General features: G+C 34.7%; 1 protein-coding gene across 8 annotated transcripts in view; it reads left to right on the forward strand.

The window, feature by feature from the left end:
• Window positions 1-22903, forward strand: part of LOC115215824 (protein lev-9-like) — a 1149105-nt gene that overhangs the window by 874362 nt on the left and 251840 nt on the right. The gene's annotated exons all lie outside the window — the stretch shown is intronic.

Here is a 22903-nt window from a genome sequence, read left to right on the forward strand (position 1 = left end):
GAGAACCAAAGCTAACCCAGAGGGAGAGAGCATGATGGTGGGGTGAAGTTAGAGTGTACTGGTTGATCGGATCAAAGTGGTCCAATGCAGTCTCTTAGTAAAGGGTGAGGGTGTCAAAGTCATGAGGAGGACACACTCAGCACAGGTGATGAAAAGATGAGATATAGAGGGCTATGAGTAATAAAAAGACTAGGGGACGGGGAAAAGTGGATCTGCAAACAGTAGTTAGATGAGGTGGAGTCAAGACTGCAAGATGAAGGTAGCAAATGTGTAGTCAGATATAGAATATCATATAGCACCTTGAGCAAGTGTCTTCTACTATAGCCTTGGGCTGACCAAAGCCTTGTAAGTGGATCTGGTAGTCAGAAGCTGAAAGAAGTCCATCATATATATATATATATATATACACACACTCACATATATATGTACACACATGGAGAGACAATGACAGGAGATCGGGATATTTGGAGATATGCTGTGATTAAGAAGACCCAGCAACTAAAGTGAGATCGCAGCCATGCATGTCCAGCCCAGTTAAGATACCCCTGATACATCAGGTGATATGATTTGCTTAAGAAGACCTGTTGAGTCAAGTAAAGCCAATATCATAGCTGTGGCCAGTGCCCCATGACTGGCTCCATCCTAGAGGAAGGTAAAAAGCACCATCTGAATGTGATCGATGCCAGGACTTCCAGACTGTCCCCCATGCCAGTGGCACATAAAAAGCGCCCACTGCTCTCTCAGAGCGTTTGGCGTCAGGAAGGGCATACAGATGTAGAATCATTGCCAGATCAGACTGGAGCCTGGTGCAGCCACTGGCTCTCCAGACCTCAGTCAAACCATCCAACCCATGTCAGCATGGAAAATAGACGTTAAACGATGATGATGATGATGTATAAGGGTTTAAAATATATCATAAAAAAGGGTTGTATAATACATTCATGTAATTAGAGCTCAGACTAGACCGGGTAACTAAAATACAGCATCAAAAGAAAGGGAGAAGAGAGAAAAACAAATGATGGCTACAGGCAATGTATTAGTTGAACTAATGAAAGTACAATAAAATAAAAGAGAGACAGGTGGTTGTTAATGACATCAGGCCATAAAATAGTTATAGAGAAATGGTATGAATATAATTAAGTTGAAAAATAGGAAAATTTGGACAGCAAGATTTTTGGTAGTTCTTCATAGATAGGGAGATGTATGAATGATACGGATTATTTTCCTCAACAGGATGAGAAAATATCACTTGTCTCACTGTTCAGTGAAAACAGGTTCAATATGCAACAACTGTTGACTTTAATAAGAGAAGAATTAAAATTTTGTGGTACATAGAAAATGTGTGTGTCTGTGTGTGCATATCCTTGAGTCAACATCGTGTGCTAGCTGTAAACAAATATCACTGCGATACAGTGTTGTTGACTTACAATCTTCTGTGAAAACATGTCTTGCCACTATTTTGTCTGTGTTGGAAGATTTGGGAAAACTTTTATCTTACTTGGAAACAGGTGAGGGTTTATGACAGGAAAGGCATCTAACAGCAGTAAAATCCTCATATATGAATCTCATATGGCCCATGCATGCAAGGAAAAGTGGATATTTAAGTGATGATCACAAGCACACTCACTAACTTACTCACATTCACACACACACATTCATGGACACACACACACAAACACATATGTATGGATTATTATCCATCAAATTTGATGAGAGGATTCAGCTATATGGTCAGCTGATCTACCTATTCATTGAATTAGCATTAAGAAGTGGCTGAATAATCCACAAATATATATAATCTCCACATAATTCTTTATCAGAATCAGTATGACAAAAGCTGTACTTTTGGGGTTACAGGTATTATCCATTTGATAAGTTTCTGTAGAGTTTTCATCTGCACAAGGTTATAGAAATATGATATCGAACCAAGATACCATACAGTGGGATCAAACCCAGAACCTTGTGGTCTTGCAGTTGCAAAGCAACTTCCTGTCCGTGCTTTACACACACACACGTGTATGTGTGTGTGTGTGTGCTTGTATGTATGAATATATGTGTGTGTTTGCATGTACATATATTCTTTATAGCATATCAAGGAAATTACTACTTCAAAGAATGTTTTCTCCACAAAAAAAAATTAGATTTGTGCAGGAAAGAAATAAATGATGTTGAAATAACAACAACAACAATCTCCTGCAGGAATTTTAATTCTGATAATGAGTGAAAAAGTAGAATTAGATAAATAATTACTGTAAAACCAAAAAAGAAAATAATAACAATAAAAATATAAAAAAACAAGCAACAATGGAAAGTTTACAAAAAAAAAACAACAAAACAAAATACCAGAACAAATTTGTTAATTATTTCTCACTTAAAAGTTCATTCAAATATACACTTATATATCTTGTGCTTTTTTTACTCAAATCTTTAATTATTTAGTTCTTTAATTTTTAACCCATTATTTTTTAGAAATTTTCTTTTTCTTTTCTTTTTTTTTTACCTTGGTATGAAAGTAGTTGGCAGTTAGTTCCAACAAAAATGCAGAAGTGTCAGTAGTAAAGACATTAAGGTTATCATTAAGATATATTGAACATTTGCTGCATTTGAAGGAACATTATTGCATAGATTAAGCATTATCATTATCTTTATTCTTCTCACAATTATCCATGTTGTGATAATTACAGTTAATGGTGTTATTGTTGTGACCACTTTTGTTCCAGTTCTGTTTATATATGTTCTCTGCTTTTGGAATACTAGAATACAAGATATTAGTAGACATGAGCTTTAGTAAATTTAGTCTGAGTCTGTTTATCTACTTTAAAACTTTCTATTTTGAATTTGTTTAGCAAGAATTTTGATCTGAAACTGTGTTCGAAAACAATGTTGTTATGTAGTTACTCTCAGTGATATTTAACATGTCTGAGTACATTTGAACAACATTTGAACTTAGAAAGAGAATACGCTGGGCAAGTTGTCTCCAGCGAAGAAGGTTTCCTTATAGACAATATGGGTATAAACATGCCACTAGGTCATGAATAATGTCACTGGACCATAGAATGCATACATTTCTGCATCATTGCACTTCATCAGTTATGCATACCAAACCATCATTCATGGCTGCAAAAGTTAGTCGCACACTTACCATTTGTTGTTTGTTTATACTTCACTTCCTTTTTTTTAAGAAACACCTAACGTTTGAGTCCCTAACAATATATTTTTCCCTACACTGATGCTGTGAAAAATACTCTAGACAGGAATATAAACATCAACTGCTTTTGAAAAAATAGAGTAATATATAGATAAGCAATAACTGGTGAATATCCTTATGAGCTTTATTAAATATAATTCATTCCAAATATAACAATAGTTAAAAAATTATTACATTTCTGTATCATCATCATCATCGTTTAACGTCCGTTCTCCATGCTAGCATGGGTTGGACGGTTCGACCGGGGATCTGGAAAGCCAGAAGGCTGCACCAGGCTTCAGTCTGATCTGGTAGTGTTTCTACAGCTGGATGCCCTTCTTAATGCCAATCACTCCGTGAGTGTAGTGGGTGCTTTTTATATGCCACCTGCACAGGTGCCAGGCAAAGCTGGCAACGGCCACGATTGGATTGGTGCATTTTACATGCCACCGGTACGGAAGCCAGTCAAGGCGGCGCTGGCATCGGCCATGATTCGGATAGTGCTTTTTACATGCCACCGGCATGGAAGCCAGACTGTATCTACTGCAATATTTTGAACAATTTTCATTTTGTTTATATTCGTTAAATATATCCAAACATTACATTTATTAGATTTTTGCAGTCACTTTTGATTTAGATAAGCAGGATATTTTTTACTTTATGCTTTTTCAGTCATTAGTCTGTGGCCATGCTGGGGCACACCTTGAAGAATTTTAATTTAAATGAATTGATCCCAGTACTTATTCTATCATTCTCATTGCTGATCTGCTATGTTACGGGCAGACAAACACACCAACACTGGTTATCAAGCAGTGGTGAGGGACAAACACAGATATAAAATACACACACTAGCACATACATATGCAATGAGCTTCTTTCAGTTTCCGTCTACCAAATCCACTCACAAATCTTTTGTCAGCCTGAGGCCATATAGAAGATACTTGCCCAAGGTGCCACACAATGGAACTGAACCCAGAACCATGTGGTTGAGAAGCAAGCTTCTAATCACATTGATACACCTGCACCTATGTTTATTTTCATAGGTGCAGTTTGGCCATGAGGTCTTTGGTTTGATCCTATTAAGTGGCACCTTGGCAAATATTTTGTAAGTGAAATTAGGTTGATACAAACTGTACAGAAATCTGTCGGGTGGATTATACTCACAATGCAAAAGATACAGTCTTATTACACATTGTGTCAAGCTGATTCTACCTATGAATTATATTAAAGTCCACATGCCTGTGGAACACTCAGCCACTTACACGTTAATTCAACAGCAGGTAATTCAGTTGATCAAACAGCTGATTCTGCCCCTTGTCAAAAAAGGAGGATCCATCACTACCATTATTTGTTTGATGTATGTCTGTATTCTATAGTCTCCTCTTGTTTCAGTTCTAAGTATGATTATGTTTCTGGAGATATTTTGGCTGATGCAGGAATCAATGAACCAAACACTGATTTAACTACCTACCATATACATGTGATGTATATTATTATAATTTGGTTAAATTCCTCTTAGGGGAGAAAAAGAAACATTATTTGAAATATTTGCAGCATTCCTGATACACATCTTCCATTCCTCCTTATTATCCACACCATTTTTAAGTTCTTGGACAAGTAGATCCAGTATCTTCTCATTTCTTTACTGTCAACAAAGGGCTACATACAGAGGGGACAAACAAGGACAAACAAATGGATTAAGTCGATTACAGCGCCCAGTGCATAACTGGTACTTAATTTATCGACCCCAAAAGGATGAAAGGCAAAGTCGACCTCGGTGGAATTTGAACTCAGAATGTAATGGCAGACGAAATACTGCTAGGCATTTCACCTGGCGTGCTAATGTTTCTGCCAGCTCACCACCAGTATCTTCTAGCAATTGATCAATGTAGATTTTTGTTGGTCTACTTCAGTGGTTCTCAATCATTTTTTGCCTATGGACCCCTTTGATTTCTATTTTACATGGTTGGACTCTCATAGACATTTGATGTTTAAAAAAAATCCTACTATATTTTTATAATTAAATACTAGGAATTATGAGAAAAAAATTGTTAAAATATTTGATTTATTGAAGAAGTGTAACCAATTTGTTGTACATAAACTTTAACAACAAAATCTTATGTGGACTCCCAAGGGCAATATGGACCCCAATTGAGGACCACTGGTCTATCTCATTTCTGTTTACCATGAGATGGTCACCACAGAAGAACTTCCACTCTGCCAGCAGTGACTAATAAATAAATCTCAGCCAGCACTTTTTCATACAGTCTCTCTGGTATATGGAATGTCTTGGTGTAAGTCTTTTATTAGTCATGTGTTGACACCATTGAGATATTTAGTACAGCACAGATCATTCTGGTGTATAAGCTGTTAAGAGTTTACTTTACGTAGTTATCTTCACTGTTTACAGTAATTTAGTAAAAATTAGCTAATTTATGATAGACAACATTAAGTATTAGAATATGTTGACTCATGCTTACGTAACTGAAGTAATATATTTGTCAAAATAGACTTTACTTACTCACTTGACAGTCATAAAATTTAGTGCTGCAAATTATGTTTTCCATGTTCATTTATCTGATCTATAATATTTTGTTGACTCTACTTCAATGAGCAGTTTTTATTTATTTATCTACTTATCATTTTTATATATCATTTACAAATACAGTTGGTTTTATTTTCATTTACTGAAACTATTTAAATATATTCATTAGACCTTTTTTTTTTCTTACATATTCACTTAATTCCAATAAAGTTTGATAGAGTAAACAGTAAATCTATATATATTAAAACTAACACAATGAAAATATGTTCCCCAGACTAAAATTAAAAGATAATGCAGTCATTGTTACTTTAATACATTAAAATCACTGTGAATCTGATTGGATGAAATCTAGTAATTTTGACAAAGCCACATGTAACCTAAACACTTTCTCTAAAGAAACAACAACATTAATTTGCCGTTTATTATCCAAATAGTGAGGAAATCTGATAGACAAGCAGCTGCAATAATGAAATTCAAAGTAGCACACAAACCACTCTGAATTAAAAACAGTGAAGCCAGCATTTTTTCTCCCTCGACCCTTCCCACACAGTCTTTTATCTCTTATTTGCTTTGGTCATTGGACTGTGGCCATGGTAGGACACCGCCTCATTGAAGGGTTTTAGTCAAACAAAGTGATCCCGGTATTTATGCTTATTTTGTTTTAGAAAGACTGGTACTTAATTTACTAGTCTCATTTGCAGAAACTACCCAGTAGACAATCTAACACCATTTGTCAAGTGGTGGTAGGAATGGGGTAAAGGAAACATGGGCACACATGGATAGACACACATGTATGTCATCATGGATAGACATCATCATAATCGTCATCATTCAGCATTCGTTTTCCATGCTGGCATAAGTTGGTCCGGTTTGACTGAAAACTGGTAAGCAGGGGACTTGCACCAAGTTCCAATCTGATTTGGCATGGTTTCTACAGCTGGATGCTCTTCCCAATGCCACATATATATATATATATATGTACATACATGCATGCATACACACACACACACACACACATACACACACATACACAAAATGGCTCCCACAAAGTTTTTGTCTCCCAAATTTACTCAAAAAACATTGGATGGCCTGAGGTTATATGAGAAAACACTTGACTAAATTGTCATACAGTGGGACTGAATTCAAAATGAAATGGTTGCAAAGCAAGCTTCTTAACTACACACACATGCCTGCACGTTGTAGAATCAATGTGACACAATGTACGACAAGGCTGCTCGTTTTGCCTTGCCAGGTTTCTTATAAGGTAACAAATTATCTATAAGCAGTTTTTATTGACTTATAGTTCTTAAGCTCAAATCTGCTGAATATTATTTTGTGTATTTGAGTGTCTAGCTGATATACACAATATGTTCTAGGTTCCCTGAGGTTGTTGCATGTGCTAGATTTGTGTTGTAATCAATGAAAATGTATTTGTTATCCACCTAATTTATATATAAATAATTTTGGTTGGGGTGATCAAGGAATAATATTTTTTAGGATAAATATATCTTCCTTAATTGTGAATTTTTTTGAGGAATAAACCAAGTTTTTTGCTTAGAAGAGAAGTTACCATAAGGATAACAGCGTAACATTGAAATCAATGTACCAGCCTTTCTCTGCCAATTGCTTGAGATGTCCAGATACAGATTCCAGTTTGTATATTTACATATAGGCCTAGGTGTGGTTGGTGAAGCACAGGCATAGCCGTGTGCTTGAGAAGCTTGCATGCCAACCATTGGATCTTGGGTTCAATTCAATCTGCTATGCAGTAAGCACCTTGGGCAAATATCTTCTAGGTTCAACAAAGTTTTGTAAGTGGATTTGGTTGATAGAAACTGGAAGAAATCCATCATGTGTGTGTGTGGGGGGGGGTGTATGTACTTTTGTCTTGACACTATGTGTTGTTTGTAAATGAGCATCACCATTACACAAACGATGATATTGAGTTCCAATCTTCTATGAAAATCATGTCTAGCCTTGGGGAAATATTGACCTCAAATTTTGACACAAGACCAGCAATTTCGGCAGATGAATGGCAAAGTCAGCTTCAGTGGAAATTTGAACTCAGAACATAAATGTGGATGAAATGCCACTAGCTGTTTTGCCTGATATGCTAACGATTCTGCCAGCTTGCTGCCTTAAACCTTGGAGAAATATTACCTTGCTTAGAAACAGTGAGGATCGGTGACATGAAGGGCATCAACCCATCAGCAAGCTACCTCACTAAATTCTTTCTGATCCATGCAAGCATGGAAAAGCAAACATTAATTAAAACAACGATGACAACGACGATGATGATGATGATGATGATTTAGTATCTATTAACTACTCTTCCTTGCTAATAGATAAATTCTTGTAGCCAACCTTCCTCTAGTTGCTGGCTGAATCATTAACTGTGACATATGTGTGAAGGCTTGTAAAGATGAATTTAGCAGTAAGGACCTGGATATACATCAACTTTTTTTATCATCAAAAGAACAAAGCCAAACTATGAATTAGTTGTCCAAACATTTCTTTGATGATTTTCGTGTTAGAGTTGATACAGAACCTGCATTTACTGTGCCTTAAAGATATAATATCACAACTGCTCCAATCATGAAACCATAATAAACAAGTTTGTTCTGTTTTAAAGTTTTATAACCACGCAGATGAGGAAGGAAATGGAAACTTGTAGAAGTCTAACAATAGAGCCAAAGGGAAATGAGTTTGGTTAGGAGGTTGACTAATCAATCTTACACGCAAACTAAACTGAAAAACATTAGAGAGTTAGAGGTTTCTGTCAAAAATCCAATTAAGCTTGAAGAAATTGTCATCTCAACCAAGGTTAAAGGAAGAGAGACAGACAGATAGACAGACTGAAACAAAGATAAAGAGAGACAAACAGAAACAGAGAGAAAGAGAGAGAGACAAAGGAAACAAAGGGGTGAGTAGGAAGATAGAGAAGAGACTTATATGGTAGTAGAGGATGACATGTAGTGGGTATTGTGCATGTAAGTGAAATTAAACAAATGATGCTATATTTCCAAACAAAGAAGATTCCTAAACATTGTTTTCCATTCTTCATGCCATCTAAAAGTAAGGACATAAATTGAATTCAATAGATTATATCTGTTTCTTACATGGACTTGACAAAAAAATTGTAATAATTATTGTCTAATGCATGGCAGTTTAACCTTTTAGAATTCAGATTTCTCTGTCACATGTAATACTTAATTATTCATATTGATGGGAATTAGTCTTGTCTTACCATGTAGCTCTGAGATTTCAATGATATGGTTGTATATTTTTAGAATAATACTGTGGCATAAGTGTGAAAGGCCAGATCTGGCCAGTTTCAAACTATAAACAGGTAGATTATTTTGGCCAGTTATAACTAAAGGATTAAGAGAATAGGTAGGGCAATATCAGAATGATTGATAAAATGATAAAATAATTACCAATCAAATACTGGATTTGCTTTAATCAAACTTGTGTCTTCTTCCGTTATATTTCAGGGTCTGAAATGAGTAATTTTATTTATTTTGTTAGGATGTTTTAGTGTAGTTGTGGACTTATTGTATATTCATTCAGCAACTGTTCAAATCACCGACACGTAATCCATACAAGCAGTGAATATATTGTCATCTAAATTATGCAAAAATTAAAATAATGCTGACATCTCATTTTAACAGATATATTTACCAAAATTACATAGAAATATCTTGAAATATTAAAGAGTAAATTTATTCAACAAAATCGCCATTGGCTTCAATCATGGCCTCCAGATGACTTCAGAATCTCTTGCAACTCTTATGGATGGTCTCCTTGTTTAAGTTGGTGAATGCTGCCATAATCCTTGCCTTCAGTTCATCTTTGGTGTTACAAGGAGTTTTGTTGGTCTCTTGCCCGACTGCACCCCATGCATAATAATTAAGTGGTTTGCAGTCTGGGGAGTTAGGTAGCCAGATGTTACGGGTGATGTGGTCTGACAGCCATGACTGGGTTCTCCTGCTTGTGTGGCATGGTGCAGAGTCCTGTTGACAGGCATAAGGCCTTCCCAATATAGTCCATCCAACCCTTTCAAGCATGGGAAAGTGGACATTAAAATGATGAAGACGATGGTGGTGGTGATGGTGATGAGGATGATGATGATGATGATGATGATGTATAAATAAGTAAGAATCCGGTACAAATCTAAGTGGCATGATATAACTAACTTAGATCTTCAGAGAGCCAAAAACATTGCTCAATGACATACAAGATTATTTGAATAGTAAAAAGCATGAATAATGTTGTTTATTTAACAGCGTATTAGGTTTGTCAGTTTAACATGGCTTCAAAAATCAATAGAAACAGCAAATTGATCAACATGATAAAGGTTCAGAATGCAATGATTCTGGATTTTTCAAGTTAAGTTGATTAGTGAATACTTATTTAAAACATGTTTATTTATTGAAAATCAGAATTAAAAAACACTGAACAATTTAACTCATTAAGAAATTTTATTTGCTTTGAATGTGTGATTTATTTTACTCTTCTTTTTTTATAATTCTAAAGAGAAAAAAAGCATACAGGAAAATATGTACAAAAATAGTTGCTGCTTTGAAGAGGACATTTTTATTTTGTGTACACACACACACATACATACACACACACTTATGTTTATATGTAGTTGTAAATATATATCTGTCGATATATGCGTATATATATATATATATATGTGTGTGTGTATATATATATATATTTATAAATATATAGACAGATAGATTGATTGATATAGATATTTGTACATGTGTGAGAGACTAGGAGTATAGATACATATATGTATTTGTGTATATTCACACATGTACATACATATATACATACATGCATAACACACAGTTATCTACCCATCCATCCATTCATATATACACAAGACAAGTAAAAAGATGAAGAGTCAATGCAGCACAAGATTACTACTCCTTACAAATATGCTAGTGACTAACAAGGTGGTATCAAAAATTTCTCAGATTAGTTCTGTAGTGCATCAACAGATGGCAGCACAAGTTTGTGTGTGCAGTGGGAGCCTGTAGTGACCTTCATGAGACAGTGTGCTGTGTTTACTTTGCAAGTACTCTTTTACTTGTTTCAGTCATTTGACTGCGGCCATGCTGTAGCACCACCTTTAGTCGAGCAAATCGACCCTGGGACTTATTCTTTGAAATCCTAGTACTTATTCTACCGGTCTCTTTTTAGCAAACTGCTAGGTTAATGGGACATAAACACACCAGCATTGGTTGTCAAGTGATGCTGGGGGGGGGGGACAAACACAGGCACACAAACACACACACATACATACAATTACACATATACGACAGGCTTCTTTCTGTTTCCGTCTACCAAATCCACTCATAAGGCTTTGGTTGGCCCCAGACTATAGTAGAAGACACTTGCCCAAGGTTCCACACAGTGGGACTGAACCCGGAACCATGTGGCTGGTAAGCAAGCTACTTACCACAGTGAAATTTGTGTTTTTATGATCATTTATATATTGTAGTCAGTGATTTTGTCATGGACAGGAAGTTGGAACAAAAAGTCAATGTGAAATTTTGCATTAAACTTGGGAAGTCTGCTACAAAGACACTGAGTATGCTTCACTAAGCTTACAGTGATGAGGCACTGGGCCATACACACTGTTTTAAGTGGCATGGGCACTTCAAAAGTGGAAGAACAAAAAACAACGCTTGAACTGGAAGACTTGCCATGAGTGTCACTCCTTGAAATGTGAAGGAAATTGTGTCCAGCACTGAGGATGGGCAGAAATAACCTGAAACCAGGCTGGTCTGTTGATCCCATCACTGGAAGGCAGTAGGAATTCACTTCCCTGCTTGCAATATATCGGATGCAGGATGCATTATTAACCAGCTAGAGGAAAAGTTCTTTTGGATTTAAAACATCATAGTAACATCCATTTATATAAAACAGCCATGGTGAAGTGGTGACAAACATTACTTGCGAGTTCAGTTACTGCCTTTCTTAGAGAGATTTCATAACTAGCTGCTTTGCTTGCATATATATGTATGTGTGTACTTGTGTGTTTGTATATTTATGTACATATATACATATATTTAAGCTTATCTTGATAGATTTCCTATTGAATTCAGAGCCGGCACTGAAAGTTACAATTGCTTTGTAACTTATATTCAAAAGAATATCTGAAGATATAAACTTAAAAATAGAAAAATTGCACTGCCAACACAAAAGTAAGATACAATATTGACTTGTCAACCTTCCTTTAATATACTTGGTTGTATATTTACGGTTTCAAAATGAAATACTGTCTCATTGCTAGCAATTAATATATATATACATATATATATACATACATATATATATATATATATATATATGTGGGTGGGTGTATATATATATATGTATATATATGTATGTATATATATATATATATATATATATATATATATATATGTGTGTGTGAGTGTGTGTATATATATATGTATATATGTATGTATATATATGTATGTATATATATATATGTATATATATGTATGTATATATATGTATATATATATGTATGTATGTATTTGTCCTTACACATACTGGTTGACAAATGGTGGTTATTCTTTACGTTATGTCCCCAAAACTTAACAGCCCACCATTAAGAGACCAATGCTGACATTGTTTTGTTTGACTAAACCCTTCAAGGTGGTGGTGCCCCAGCATGATGGCCACAGTCCAATGGCTGAAACATGTAAAAGACAGAAAATAAGTTCTAAACATATGTTTCAGCCCTGCAAGTAGTATCCTTCATTCTAAATCTGTGAAAACATGTCTAGTCACAGTGAAATACCACCTTACTCAGAAACAGGGAAGGGTTAGTAACACGAAAGGCATCTGGCTGTAGAATAAATACCTTCACATGTACTTTCCTCTCATTCAAACACACTTTCGTGAAAGGTAGAAAATTGCAAGTAGCAACACTTCTTGTATTACAGTGGTATCTAGATAAGGATGGACACACACACATTCACCTGTAGTTGTAATTTCAAAAGCCAGACTTGCAATTTTGGATGTCATGCTGATAGAAACTGAGAATTAAATTAAGAGTATACATGTCTGTGGAATACTTAGCAACTTCCAATGTAGTGATCAAATAACTGATATACTCACCAGTAGCTGACATACCCATTAATTCCCGGGAAAGTGGGGCTTATCCCTTGGTTCCATTCTCATAATTGTTTTGCTAATCCAATAACAACAATACAAAGTGTGTAACCCTTGAAATGATTTTTGTGCATTTACAGAGAATACCAAACTGTCTTAAACAAGATTTTATTTTTAGGAATTCCCAATAAGTTATGAATGCCCAAATTGTGAAGTCAGTTATATAATAACATGAAATTCGTTACCCGATAGTAAGAATTCAAATAAAGTAGCCCCAAAAGGGCTTTAATGCATTCTCAGGAAATACTAATAAGATATGTATACTAAAATCAAGAAGTATGTTATGTAACAACAGGCTAATCAGATATGAGATAACAATAATTCAAAGTAAATAACTCTGAAAAGGACTTTTGTATGCTCCCAGAGAATATTACCCTCAGGGGTGCTAGTGTTGGTATATTCGTGAATAAGTCACTAACCGAAATAAGTGGATCTATTGTTTAGGAAAATATTATTTACTTGATTAAGGGTTACACTGGATAAATAGCAAAAATAACTCTAACAGTTCAAATACTAAGAAATAAGCATACTCATTTTGATTTATACCAAAATATTTAGGAAAATGAATGGGTTATTTCCCTTGGCTTTTAGAATAAAATATAATAGATATATATAAGGATCCCTTCCAGAGCCCTATTATCCATTTTTTCAACAATCCGAGTATGTCATGAGGTTTCCAGACATGAATTCTACTCACGTGTCAAGTTTCATCAAAATCAATAATACGATGTAGGCGGAGTTAGCCAACAACTCTGCAAACACACTCACAGACAGAATTTCCCACATATGTAGTAGATTAAGGTTCATAGAGGATCTCTTTACTTTCTACTGTATGCATATCATGTATACATATTTTTGCATTAGTGTGGCTGTGTAGTAAGGAGTTTGCTTTGCAACCACATGGTTCTGGGTTCAGTCCCACTGTGTGGAACTTTAGGAAAGTGTCTTCTGCTATAGCCTTAGGTCAATCAAAGCCTTGTGAGTGGATTTCGTTGATGTAAACTGAAAGAAGCCCAATATATATATATGTGTGTGTGTGTGTGTGTGTGTGTGTGTGTGTGTCTGTGTGTGTCTGTGTGTGTGTGTCTGTGTATGTTTGTGTCTGTTTGTCTCTACTACTATTTGACAATCAGTGTTGGAGTGTTTACATCACTGTAGTCTATCTCAAGAAGGAACAAAAATTTGTAACTGAATTTGTTAGGCAAAATCTGAAAGAAGCCCATCAAATATATATGTATGTAAGCATATATGTTTTTACATATGTATGCATTTATGTATGTACGAGTGTGTGTGTGTGTGTGTGTCTTTTCATTGCATATCACAAGTTAGTTGTAAACAACCAGCATTGTCATAAAACCATTTTGGTTTTATTTGTAATCATCCATGATGAAAAGTGTTTGGCCATTCTGTTGTTAGTGTTCGAAGGATTACAGGAAATATTTTCTGAATTGGAAACAGGTAAGAGTTGGCAACAACAAGAGCAGCCAGCTGTAGAAAATCTGCTACAACGAATCTTTTTCAGACTTATGCAAGCATGGAAAGGGGGACATTAAAATGATGTTGATGCTGATATATGTAATATTTTATTCTCTGGTGCTTGATATTTCTCACTTTTTTTTTGTGGTTTTCCTGGATGTTTCTCTCAAAAATTATGTTAGGCCTTCTGGAAGTGATGGATTTATGCATGTGGCAGTCAAAATTCCCAGAGAATTTTCAATCTTGTTTTCCATTTTGGTCACTGTATCCCATCTGACTTTATCCTTCACAGAATAATTCTCCATTCAATCATTTTTGCTTTGCACAGCCGACTGCCAAAACCATCAATACAATGTTATGCTATTCTTAACAAATATTCCCAACAAGTATTTATTTTTTTTTATATCCAGGCAGCAGATGAGGAACTTTGCATTTTTATTGTTGTTTAGCTTGCACAAGTCCTTGATTCCCACTTTCCCTTGGTTTTATTTTACTGTATTGCTTCTATGATTTATTTTAATTTTAATTTTTATGCCCCTACCCTGTAAATTCAAGGTCTTGTACCAAGGTAAGAAATCATTGTCATTGTTATTATTATCATCATCATCACTATTATCATTATAATCATTATTATTATTATTATAATTATAATTACTATTATTTTTATTTTTATTATTAAGGTGGCAAGCTGGTAGAGTTCGTATAATCAAATAGCCCATCCTTCCCAAAAGATTTCAGGCCTTGTGCCTATAGCAGAAAGGATTATTATTATTATTATTATTATTATTATTATTATTATTATTATTATTATTATCATCATTATTATTATTATTATTATTAAGGTGGTGTGCTTGCAGAATCATTAGCATGCAAGGCGAAATGCTTAGAGGCATTTCACTTGTCGCTCCATTCTGAGTTCAAATTCTGCCAGTATCAATTTTGCCTTTCATCCTTTCATGGTTGATAAAATAAAGTACCAGCTGAGCACTGGAGTTAATGTAATCGACTGTACCCCTCCCTCAAATTTTAGGCCTTGTGCCTTTAGTAGAAAGGAATATTATTACTATTATTATTATTATTATTATTATTATTATTATTATTATTATTATTATTAAAGCATTGAGCTGGCAGAATCATTAGCAAGTTTAGTGATTTTACTTCTGGCTTTTTATGTTCCACATTGAAATTCTGCTGAGGTCAACTTTGGGTTTCATTTTTGAAAATTCAATAAAAATAAAGTACCAGTGAAGTTACCGGGGTCAATGTAATCAACTAAACCCCACCTCTAAGATTGCTGGACTTTTGACAAAATTTGCAGCAATTATTGATATAACTATTACATGTCCTATCAGTTAGCAGGGATATTTTCTTGAGGTTGGGTGAAAACAATTCTCCTCGAATGTCAAGAATCTTTCTGACAATTCTTGCAGAATACAGGATTGCACTTTTCTACAGAATTCTAATAGAATTGTGACTCTATTATCCCTCAGCCTATTAGGTAGAAGTTTGGGTGTTTATACCAAGTGGTCAACATTTCTTCTTCTTCTTCTCATCATCATCATCATTAAGAAGGTAATGAGCTGGCAGAATCATTAGCGTGCTTAGCAGTATTTCATTTGTCATTACGTTCTAAGTTCAAATTCCACAAAGGTTGATTTTGCCTTTCATCCTTTCAGGGTTGATAAATTAAGTACCAGTCAAGCACTGGGGTTGATGTAATCGACTAGCCCCCTCCCCACAAATTTCGGGCCTTGTGCCTTTAACAGGAAAGATTATTATTATTATTATTATTATTAGTAGTAGTAGTAGTAGTAGTAGTAGTAGTAGTAGTAGTTGTAGCAGCAGCAGCAGCAGTGGTATTAAAGCAGTAAACTAGCAAAATCATTAGTGCACTGGACAAAATGCTTAGCAGTATTTCACCCGTCACTACATTCTGAGTTCAAATTCCACCAAGGTCAACTTTACCGTTTATCCCTTCAGGGTCAATGTAATTGACTAGTCCCCTCTCCACAAACTTGCATCTTTGTAGTTTTAGTAGAAAGGATTATTATTATTATTAAAGTGGTGAGTCAGCAGAATCATTAGTGTATCAGAAAAAATGCTTAGCAGCATTTCTTCTAACTCTTTCCACTTTGAGTTCAAATCCAGCTGAGGTCGACTTGGCCTTTCATCTCTCTAGGGTCAATAAAATAAAACAACCTGTCAAATACTAGAGTCTATGTTATCAACTTGTCCTTTGCCCTAAAACTTGCTGACCTTGTGCCAAAATTAAAAGGAATTATTATTATTATTATTATTATTATCATGATTCAGTAGTCTTATTTCTATCACATGTTTTCACTGCACTACCAAGTGCAGCTCTGTGTGTCTTGGTTATGTGCTGTGGTATTTTTACTGTATTGAAAGTGTTTTACGTAGGATGTGTGCAGTGCTTAATAGTGCCATTTTCAGCATGTTATTCCTGGTGTTTTCGTTATGTATTTGTCTGAATATCTTTTTTTATCATACCTAATGTGCCTACTATGATCGGAATTATTTCTGTTTTTAGACTCCACATTCGAGTTACCTCTATTTCCAGATATTTGTATTTTGAAAGTTTCTCTGTTTCTTTTAGAGAAATATTGTCATCTATTACTATTGATAATTCGATTAGGAGGCATTTTTTTTTCGTTGTGATCTCTGACAGCTATATCCTGCTTATTGGCCTTAATTTCTCTATCTGTTATTCCATAGTGTTGGCATAGCTTCCAGTGTTTATAGGTCCCAACTCTGTCATATTATTTATTATTATTATTATTATTATTATTTTTAAGGTGGTGAGCTGACAGAATCATTGACATGCCAGGCAAAATGCTTCGTAGAATTTTGTTTGTCTTTAAATTCTGAGTTCAAATTCTGCTAGAGTCAGTTTTGCTTTATATCCTTTCAGAGTCAATAAATAACACTGGGGTTGATATAATCGACTAGTCGCCTCCCCCAAAATTTCAGGCCTTGTGCCTTTAGTAGAAGGAATTATCATTATTAGTATTATTATTATTGTTGTTATTATTAGGGTGATGGATTAGCAGAATTGTTGGAGTATCAGAAAAAAATCACTTGCAGCATTTTTTCAGGCTGTTTATTTGCTGAACTCAATATTCTCATTCACGCTTTTGAAATCAATACAGTAAAATACCAGTAAGATACTGGGGTTTGCGGTATCAGCCAACCCTTTCCCCCTCAAACCTGCTGGCCTTGTACCTAAATCAGATACCATTCTTCTTCTTCTTCTTCTTCTTCTTCTTCTTCTTCTTCTTCTTCTTCTTCTTCTTCTTCTAGTCAAGTACTGGGATCGATGTTATCAACTCATCCCCTTCCACCAAATTTCAGGCCTTGTGCTTATAGTAGAAAGGATTATTATTATTATTATTATTATTATTGTTATTATTATTATTATTAAGGTGGTGAGCTTAGCAGAATTGTTAGCATACTGGGCAAAATGCTTAGCCTCATTTCATGTCTTTATGTTCTGAGTTCAAATTCCACCGAGGTTAACCTTTCATCCTTTCAGAGTCAATAAAAAGAGTACCAGTTTACTTTACATGAAGTGTTATAATCTTACATTAACTTTCAAGTCTTTCTCTCATTATCTCCATTGAAAGCACACTCATGGTTTCCATGTAAGTTACGGTGGTGTTGCTGTTTCCAAAGTTTTATTTTCATTTCTCTATTATTAATTTTACTCACATCTCAATCTTAGTAGAAACTGATGGATAAAGAAATCAAACTACATAAACAAACAACAGTAAAACCATTCAGAAATTAAACAACACTATCATATTCAGTAAAAATAATAAATTTAATTTATCCTCGACAACTTTATTTTTAATAATTTTGAATATATCACACCTGTTTAAAACCTTTTACCTACTTGACAATTGCATTTCTAGTTCTGCCTTGATGGAAGCTTTACTTCTTGGACACATGTTTTCCTGTGCAGTGTTGTTGTTAAACCTCTGTTAACAGCACCGTATGCAAGTCCTTTCTGTTTTCTTTCACAAATGGATAAATTTTTCATTATAGACCTTAATGGTCATAAAGACACTATATCAGTGGATAGACTAAAAAAAGGCCTTCATAGAGAAAACTGCCCCTGTTCCCACAGCAGACACACACACAGCATTACAAACATGGCCTGCACACCCACCTTCACATTCCATGATTACCATTGCGATTGATCAGGTACCGGGACAAGGATTCTAGATTATTTTTCTGGATTTTTTTACTTAATTTTTGAGAGTGGACGGGTTCATTTTTAGTATTCTCATTTGAAAGAGCAGTTGAGTTTATTTCAGATATTCTCATTTTAAAAATGCCCTCTGGCTAATCATTGAGAGAACGTTGGTGTTGCCTTGGTGTAGGTTGCACTCTCTGAGTGCTCTTGTTATTATTATTATTATTATTATTATTATTATTATTATTATTATTATTATTATTATTATCCTTTAAGACATTGCACAGTATCCAATATCGTGATATTGATTGAAGATATCAGGGGTTTGTACTGTCTGTCAATCACAACGACCTCAGATGGACAGTACTTTATGCGATATGTGTGCAGTTCTAAGTAATGCCAATTTTTGCAAAACACCTAGATTGTAGGGTATTTCTAAAGTTTCCAGATGTTTCTTCAGGTTGGGTGGTATTGAACCCAATACTCCAATAACAGTAGGGACAACATTTATGTTTGACTCTCATCACTGCCACATCTTGGTGATCTCAGTTCTCAGGTCTCCATATTTATCAATCCTTTCTCTTTTTTTCATGATAATATGTTGATCTCTTGGCACTGCCACGTCGATTATTAGGCACTCGTGTTTGTCCCTTTTAAAGGTTACTATATCTGTCCTTCAGTGCTCTATGTATTATTATCATTATTATTATTATTATCATCATCATTATCATTACTATTATCATCATCATCATCACCATCTTTATTATTATTATTATTATTATTATTATTATTATTATTATTATTATTATTATTAAAGTACCAGAATGGAAAACTTGTAGAATGTAATTTATATTTCTTTATAGTTCCACTTCAAAACTGTTATATATGTGGGTCAAGGATATTGAGTACCTTTTTCTCCCATAACGCATGGCCCTGCATTTAGATAAAGATCATTAGTAGTAGTAGTAGTAGTTGTAGTGGTGGTGGTAGTGGTAGTAGTAGTAGTGGTGGTAGGGGTGGTGGTAGTTGTGGTTGTAGTTGTAGGGGAGTGAGCTGGTAAAAAGAGTATATTATTGCACTAGCACCAAATGCTTTGCAGTATTTGGTAGCATCTCTTTGCATTCATAGTCCAAACCCTAACAAAAACTGGCTTAGCTTTCATCCTTCCATCGTCAATAAAATAAACAACATGCATGTATTATACTTCTCTGATCGACATGTGTGACCCTTGTACAAGAGTTTGAAGTCATTATGAGAACTTGTTAACTTTGTTGTTGTTATTGTTGTTTTCAGTTTTAGTTTTTTCTTATGTGATCTGAAATGTTTAACCAAAATTTGATTTTTTTTTTTTCATTCCTTTGCAGAAGATCTTCTTTACATGGTTCCACAAACATATCCTCCTCCTCTGTTTGTGACAACTGTTTTTAAGAGCAATCATTCACAAATGCAAACACATACGCACACAACAAACATTCATTCATTCATACATCCATTCATGTGTTTGTTTATGTATGTTTGTTTGTTATCTTTTTTTTTTTCTTTTGAAGTCTCCTACTCAGAAAATATCTGCGACATAAAAGAAATGTTTATTCCTTCAGATAAATTTCCATTATAGAAGAATATTACTGTAAACTATGTGTTTACACGGCAACAACAACAACTACAACAACAGTAATAATGTAATGTTTTTCAGATGCTATATACACAGATCAGACACAATCCAAATAAATGGAAAAATTATTAGGAGTGACAGTTTCTATATTTAGACCACTATCAGATGTCAGATGTAAACAAATTAGGTCGCATATAGATGGGCCCTGAGAAGGAAAAAATGAACGTTCCAGGCAAAACTGTGTGTTTCTGAAATCACAACCTAACACATATTTTGGTAGTGCACATTTTCTAATCAGTCTATGGCAGTTCAGGCTGTCTTTAGATCATGTAGCAATTCCAGAAATATATAATCATTGTCTTCATTTAACATCCCATCTTCCTTGCTGGTATAAGTTGGATGGTTCAATAGGAACCAACACGCCAAGGGGTTGCACCAAGTTTCAGCATCTGCTTTGGCATAGTTTTCTTAGCTGGATGTCCTTCCTAACACCAACCAGTTTACAGAGTGTACTGGATACTATTTTTTTTTTCTTTTGTGGCACCAACACTAGTGAGGTCACTAGATAACTTGCAAAACAAGATCCCCTCAGCTGAGTGATGTATAGCATTGAAGGATGTGACAGTATGGTAGAGGGACAGGACCAGATGTCTAGCTCACAAGGTGAACACATGGCTTCCTCTAATGAAGAGAACGTGTTGGCTTAATGTATTCTAAAATCTATTTGATAAATGTTGAACAATATTAAATAAAAGAAAAGTTAGAGAAAGGATATGGATTTATATGAAACAGATAATCAGTGGTTTTGAGAGGAGTTAGTTAGAAACCATCAGAAAGAATATGTTTGACATAAGGGAATTAAAGTTGATGAACTGACAGAATGGTTAGTGCATCAGAGAAAATGCTTAGCACCGTTTCATCCAGCACTTTACAATTTGAGCTCAAATCTTTCCAATGTTGACTTTTGTTTCTCATCCCTTCAAAGTTGATAAAATAAAGTACCAGTCAGGTACTGGAGTCAATGTAACTGACTTGCCCACCTCCTCTCAAAATTGCTGATTTTTAGGCTCTACAAGGGACTGGTATCCTGTTCAGGGGAATGTCATGATCTTGGTCACCTGTATACTATGGAACCTGGGTAACCAACCTTATAGGTCCTATAGCCCATTAAAGAAAATGGGGAGTTAGAAGAAGGACAAAGATGAGAGAATGATATATATATCATATTAGTTATTATTTTATAATCTAGCTACTCTCTATGCCAGCTAGAGCAAAACTTTTCATAAATTTGTGCTATTTTTCTAGTGTCAAAAAACATTCTTACCATGGGACATCCTTTGTATGATAAGCCATTTCTTATTTCACTTACTATAATGTAGAGCTAGTTTCTGTTACCAACAGAGAAATAATTACTGCAATATGCTATCATTTGATGGTTGGCTGGAAAATATTCTTTTTAATTTTTCTACATTGTAAATTTTTGATTTAAAAAAATTTTAATTCTTTTTTTTTTTTTTTCTAAAACACTCAGCTGTTTTGATGTATTTTGTATCAGCAAGTATTCTTGTGGTTGAATGCCTTTGAAACATAGCTCTTATCTATTTTCGAAACCTATTTTCAAATTTAGGCATATTAAGACAAATAAGTAAAACAAATAGCTAGCTGCACAGAGACATTAACACAATTACTGCTACAAAGTTTGAAAATCATAAATGTTTGGTTTATTCGTCTAGCACATTGACTTCATAGACAAATTGTAATCTTAAGTCTTGACAACACTGATTAATTTATTTATTGCACTGAGGATAGAGGACAAAAGTATCAACTGAGGAACCAACCTGAATAATTGATATCCTACCAATTATGTTTCTTCTTTTTACCTTTCATTCAATTGAGACATTCTCTTTTTCTGTCTTTTGCTCTCTACTCTGTTCTCTTTCCCATTCATTCTTATCACTTATTCTCTTTTTCATTCTTCTACACCCACTTTCTTTCCATTTCTGTATTTGTTTTTTTGTAAGATTCTTGATGTGAAAATCGTGTGTTGAAACAGATGTGTCTTAGAAAAGTCATTTGGCTAATAAAAGATCCACACACACTGGTTCTATTCCACTTCTTTTTGTTGCAGTTATTATTATTATTATTATTATTATTATTATTAGTAGTAGTAGTAGTAGTAGTAGTAGTAGTAGTAGTAGTAGTAGTTGTTGTAGTTATAGTAGTAGTAGTGTAGTAGTGGTTGTGGTGGTAGTAGTAGTAGTAGTAGTAGTAGTTGTAGTAGTAGTAATAGTAGTAGTAGTAGTATTGAACCGGGGGAAAATGCCTTCTGGTATTTATTTTGACTCCTTATATTCTGAATTTAAATCCCGCCTAGGTCAACTTAGCCTTTCATCTGTTCAGGGTTGGTAAAATAAAGGTACCTGTTAAATACTAGGGTCCATGGCATCAACTGATCCCTTACCCTCAAAATTGTTGGTCAAAACACTTAGCAGCATTTCCTCCAGCCTTTACATTCTGAATTCAAATTCAACAAAGGTCAACTTTGCCCTTTATCATTTCAAGGTCGATAAAATAAGTACCAATTACACACTGGGGATGATGTCATTGATTAGCACCCACACCTCTAAACTTTCAAGTCTTGTGTCTATGGAAGAAAGGGTTATTTTTCCC

Source organism: Octopus sinensis, linkage group LG9 (genome assembly GCF_006345805.1).
Source record: "Octopus sinensis linkage group LG9, ASM634580v1, whole genome shotgun sequence".
NCBI classification, from domain to species: Eukaryota; Metazoa; Mollusca; class Cephalopoda; order Octopoda; family Octopodidae; genus Octopus; species Octopus sinensis.